Source organism: Carlito syrichta, unplaced genomic scaffold (assembly GCF_000164805.1).
Source record: "Carlito syrichta isolate Samal-C Ts95f unplaced genomic scaffold, Tarsius_syrichta-2.0.1 Scaffold302900, whole genome shotgun sequence".
NCBI lineage: Eukaryota > Metazoa > Chordata > Mammalia > Primates > Tarsiidae > Carlito > Carlito syrichta.
This window is the reverse complement of record NW_007246996.1, coordinates 614,705-620,669: the sequence shown is the minus strand read 5'-3', so window position 1 is coordinate 620,669 and position 5,965 is coordinate 614,705. Positions and strand designations below refer to the sequence as shown.

At 36.5% G+C, this 5,965-nt stretch overlaps 1 pseudogene across 1 annotated transcript; it reads right to left on the bottom strand.

Moving 5' to 3' along the window:
• Nucleotides 1–2,531: 2,531 nt before the first annotated feature.
• Nucleotides 2,532–2,931, bottom strand: LOC103259574 (annotated as a pseudogene). Its single transcript, XR_504241.1, has one exon. The product of XR_504241.1 is annotated as a 40S ribosomal protein S20 pseudogene (transcript).
• Nucleotides 2,932–5,965: the final 3,034 nt, after the last annotated feature.

Sequence of the window (5,965 nt, the reverse complement as noted above, 5' to 3'; positions counted from 1 at the left end):
GTTCTAAAAATTGACCTTCCATATGACCCCGCAATCTCCCTACTGGCAATATACCCAGAAGAACTCAAATTACTCTATAAAAAAGATACCTGTACATGTATGTTTATCACAGCATTGTTCATAATAACAAGAGCATGGAGCCAACTGTGCTGCCCATCAAAAAAGAACTGGATTAAAAAAATGTAGTACATATGCACAATGGAATATTACGCAGCCATAAAGAACAAAATCTGAACTTCGCAGCAAACTGGATAGACTTAGTCTATAATACTGAGTGATCTTTCACAGAAACAAAGAACTGAGTATCACATGTTCTCACTCATAAGTGGAGCTTGAACAACTATCATAATACTATAAGAAAAGGATTGACAGTAGTGGGAAACTGTGGGGGGTTGGGGGCAGGGAGGTGGGATAGGAAGTAGTGGGCATCTGCCTGGGGAAGAGGAGGCACACTTCATCAACAAGGGTACCTGAATAATGAATATTTGTATACCTAGCCCTGAATTGAACCCCACAATTTTAAAATAAAAAATGTAAAAGTTAAAAATAGATATAAATAAATAAATAAATATCAAAAGAAAATCTTCTTTTGCAGTTGATGCCATCTTACAGGTTTCACACCTACCTTACTATTTTCCTCAACGCCACTGTCTTATACTGCTTGTGTTGCTATAAATTAATACCTGAGGCTAGGCAATTTATAAAGAAAAAAGGTTGATTTGGCTCATGATTCTGATGTCTGGAAAAGTTTAATTGGGCATTCGCATCTGTCAAGGGCCACAGGCTGCTTCATGGCAGAAGGGGAAGCACAGTGTGCAGAGATTGCCTGGTGAGAGATGAAACGAGAGAGAGAGAGAGAGAGAGAGCAAGATGAGGCAGTTGTCAGGCTCTTTTTAACAACCAGTTCTCATGGGAACTAATAGAGCAAGAACTTACTCACGCGCCACCTCCAAGGAAGGAATTGATCTATTCATGAGGGATCCACCCCCATGACCCTAACACCTCCCATTGGGCCACAGCTCCAACATTAGTGATCAAATTTCAACATGAGGTGTGGGGAGGCAAATGTCCAAACTATAGCAGCCATAATTTGGAGAGAGCCCAAAGTCACGTAGATGACTCTTCTAAGACGTCTACGCCTTTCAGTTTGTTGACTGTCTCAACAGGAATGACATGACTTTCACTCAACTTCTACAACCACTCCCACTGTCAGCCTACAACTGCTGTTGCACATTAGCAGACAAAACCTCAATGATTTTTTTCAGACCAATGACAATTTTCTGTTGTCATTTAAAATGTTTTAACCCCCTTTGCAAAATAAATCTCCTGATATCATCTCCTTCGCTACATTTTATGGTTCAAAACTATCTACCCTTCTATTAATGCAAAGTGTCCTAGTGAAACAAATGCTCCAAAAACACCAGGCACAGATTTATTTTTTTAAAAAAGGAAAAAAATTTCCCACAAAACTATGTAGATGACTAGATTACTCCAACAAGACTTTATATTATGCATTTTCATATGAGCTTTCAAAACTGTTTTGCCATTCAATTATATATTATGAATAAACTCCCTCTCCCAGTACCATCAGTGGTCATTCCAAACTCTTGTCCTTACCTTCATGTCTTTTGTCTCAAGGTGCTCTCATCTCCATAGCAGACTGCATTCAATAGCACATAAAAAGTTGGAGATTGTTATGAACCCACTTCTGAATTCCTACCAATAGCTGCACCAGTACTTTTCTTGTTTATCCTGCCACAAAGGAAACAGTATGCAGACTATTCTTGCTCTGCGCCCTGAAATCTATCTGCTCTAGAACTGTGATCCATATATTATTCCATCATTCCTGGGCACTTTCTCATTTTTGAGGCCTCTTCCTCTCAGCCTGCAAAGATTCACTACCATTACATTAAAAAATCCCTTTCATGGCTCTACATGCCTTTCCTTTCATAACCAAGTATCTAAAAAAGCACTTTTCTCTGATTGATCAATCCCCTAAATTTCAGCATCTGACCTCACTTCTTAACAATTGCAAGTGAGTAAAACTGATATCTCCTCATCCTTGGCCTTCCTCAAGTCATGCATCTCTTAATAACAGGGTATACATTCTGATAAATGTCCAAAATCATTCATTTTTATTTAGATTGTAAAGATGATGAATAACCTTCATATAATGTAGCTATCAATTATTTTGAGTATATTCCATGCTACGCCTTGGTCCTATAAATATAAGAACATGTGGATGTGACCCCTCATTAAGACCATAGTCTCATGGATGAGATGTATAAAATGAAAATCACAATTTAAGAATTGTAGTAATTTTAGAAGTATAGAATTTAAAAATTAGAATGAAGAAACTAGAGAGCATGTATTCCATGTTGAACATTTTAGTCTTGCTGGATTTTGAGGAAGAATGTGACTTGACAATGTTTATATCTTAGAAAAATTGTTTTGATGGATTTTAGAGTATAAGCTATAAAGAAATCACTGGAGCAATTTTTAATTCAAAGATCACAAAGGGAATTGAATTATTTTTTTTAACAAGTGTAATCAATCTATAAAATACTTGACTTAAGCATCTGCAATGGTGACTTCAACCTCAACTCCCAGCTCTATACTGATGGAAGTAATCTGTTTGACAATCTCGGAAGGACTGTGCAAGTCAATGAGTGGCTTGTGAATTCTCATCTGGAAACGATGCCATGTCTTGGAACCTTCACCACAAGGAGTATTTCTTGTAGTGATTCTCAAAGTCTTGGCAGACATGCGAACCGGTCCTTTCACTTTGAAATTCTTTTCCTTTGCACCTTTGATTAGGTCAGCTCACACTTTATCCAGAGATTTCACGTTGCGGCTGGCAAGGGTGATCCTAATTTGGATAATCGCCACCTCTGGCTCCATGGGTGTCTTGCCAGTGTCTTTAAAAGCCATCCCCACAGCAGGGCTTCCTGACCGACTTGTTCCTCGGCAAGAGTGAACAACAGTGAATCAGGAACAGGAACGAGAGGACCACTGCTATGCAGCACCCACGTACGCATCGGCTTCAAAAGGATGGAAATTGAATTCTATAAATTAAGTCAAGAGTTCGTAAATTTATTTTTGTAAAGGGTTAAATAAATATTTTAGCTTTTACCAGTTGAATGGCCTGTTGTAATTATTCAACTAAGCCTTTTTCCCATCACAACAGACATACACATATAAAAATAAATTAGGATGGGTATATTCCAAAAAAATTTATCTACAAAATCAGTCTATGGCCAGATTTGGTCTACAGGCTATGGTTTGATGATCTCTGATAGAAGTGATTTGTTTGTGAATGTATGTAAGGATGAATATATATGTTAGATACACACAGAGTTACTGATAAAACATGTGTGTTCCTACAAAATTTATTTGTTGAAACTCTCATCCCAATGTCATAATATCTGGAGGTAGGATGTTTGAGAGGTAATTAGGTCATGAGGACAAAGTCCTCATGAATGGGATTAGTGTTCTTATAAGAAGAGGCCAAAGAGTTAGTTAGCTCTCTGTCTGTCATGTAAGAAAAAGTCGGCAATCTGCAACCTGGAAAAGAGCCCTCACTAGAACATGGTCATGCTGTATCCTGATCTCGAACTTCCTAGCCTCCAGAACAGCAAGAAATAAGTGTGTGTTGTTTAAGCTGGCCAGTCTATGGTAATTTGGTATAGCAGCTTAAGCTAAGACATACACACACACTTATACGTGTATATACATAAATGTGTGCATGCATGTGTATGTATGCATGTTTATGTGTTTGTATACTTGTGGGTTACATGTGTACCCTTGAGTTACAAGAATAAACATACTATTGGTCAGAAAGTAAATTTATGCAGCCATTATGAAAAACAGTATGGAGTTTCCTAAAAAATTAAAAATAAAACTACTATATGGTCCAGCAATCCAAAAACTAGGTATATATCCAAAGAAAATTAAATGAGTATGTCAAAGAGATACCTGCACTCCCATGTTCATTGCAGCACTATTCACAATAGCCAAGATATGACATCAACCCAAGTGTCCAGCAATGGTTGGATGAATAAAGGAAACAAGTTATTTATCCACAACAGAATACCATTCAGTCTTATAAAATGAGAAAATTATGTAATTTGCAGCAACATGGGTGAACCTGGAGGATATTGTATTAAGTGAAATAAACGATGCACAGAAAGACAAATACGATGTGATTTCATTCATATTTGAAATCTATAAAAGTTGAACTCTGCCAGGCTCAGTGGCTCAATCTGTAATCCCAGCACTTTGGGAGACTGAAGCAAGTGGATTGTCTGAGCCCATGGGTTCGAGACCCTCCCAGGCAACTTGGCAAGACCTCATCTCTACAATAAATCAAAAATTAGCCAAGTGTAGTAGCATGCACCCGTAGTTACCACTACTTGGGAAGTTGAGGTGGAAGGATGACTGGAGCCCAGCGGATGGAGGCTGCGGTGGCCGGAAGCGTGTCACTGCCCTCCGGTCTGGGTGACAGAGTAGGACTCCGACTCAAAAAAATATTTAAAAAGTTGAACTCATAGAAGTAGAGTATAATGGTGGTTACTGGAGCTAGGATAAGGGTAGGGGTGGGATTGTTAAAAGGATAAAAAACTTCAGTTAGATAGGAGAAATAAGTTCAAGAGACCTATTGTACAGCATGATAACTATAGTTAATATTAATATATTGTATTCTTGAAAAGTGCTATTAGAGTAGATTGTAAGTATTCTCACCACAAAAACATGACAAATATATGAGAAAATACATATGTTAATTAGCTCAATTTATCCATTTCACAGTTTATGGATATTTCAAAACATAATGTTATACACAATAAATATAAATATATAATTGTTATATCTCAACCAAAAAGAAAAAAGAAGACTAAGATGCTAACATTCAGTTTACTTCATCAAACATACTTCTTTTCTCTTTTTTTTTTTTTTTTTTTTTGGCCACTAAAATAATGTTTATTGAAGCAATGATTCACATCCATAATCCTCCAAACTTGATCCATTTAAAGAAATTTCTAACAAGTTTTCTAGTATTCAGTGTTTCCAGTAATGGATGTATTCTGTATACTACCAACAGGTTAATATTTTAGAAATACAACATAACATAAGGGCACTACCATACTCCCCTAAAATCAGTAACTTACATTTGCCTAAAATATAAAGTCTCAAATTTTTAGCTTGAAATTTATGACTCTCCTTCATATAGCCCTAAAGCTACCATACACTTTATCTATAAAACTGATAAAACAGATTATTTACCACAAGTGAGATATAACTAAAGTATGTTAGGATAGGGTACCTTGCATTGTTATTTATTTGTATCCCTCGTTTCTTAGATAAGATAAGAATCTTTGTTATGGCAGGCTGGCACATATAGCACTTTAAATGTAAAACCATCCTACACATGAAGCATCTTATACATAAAACATGATCAGTTACCATTTACACACATATCATGATTGTACCATTTACGAAGACTTCCTGTTATGTCTCTGCTTATTGTAATTGATCTTGGAGTGTTCTTTCTCTGGCCTCTGCCTATCAAGATTTTACTGACTCTTTAGACTTATCTCAAATGCTGGTCTCCTTTGAGGCTTTCATGGAATTCCTTTACCTCCCACCACACTGGGATGAATCTCTTCCTCCTCTGTACTTCATGTAGTCTTTTGATACATCCATTCTGTCTTAAATTTTAATTAGTCATATACAAACACATTTCATGCTTATTTTTAATAAGTTCCAGACACTATGCTAAATGAAAGAGATTATTACATAAATAACACAAACCTGAAAATTTTCCACCATTCATTATTATATAGAAAGTGTAAAAGCAATTGAGGGAGTAAACAAGACTCAAAATGTTTCATTATAAATAAATTATAAAAATAAAATTGTAAGCTGGGCTCCGTGGCTCAGCCTGTAATCCCACGCTTTGGGAGGCTGA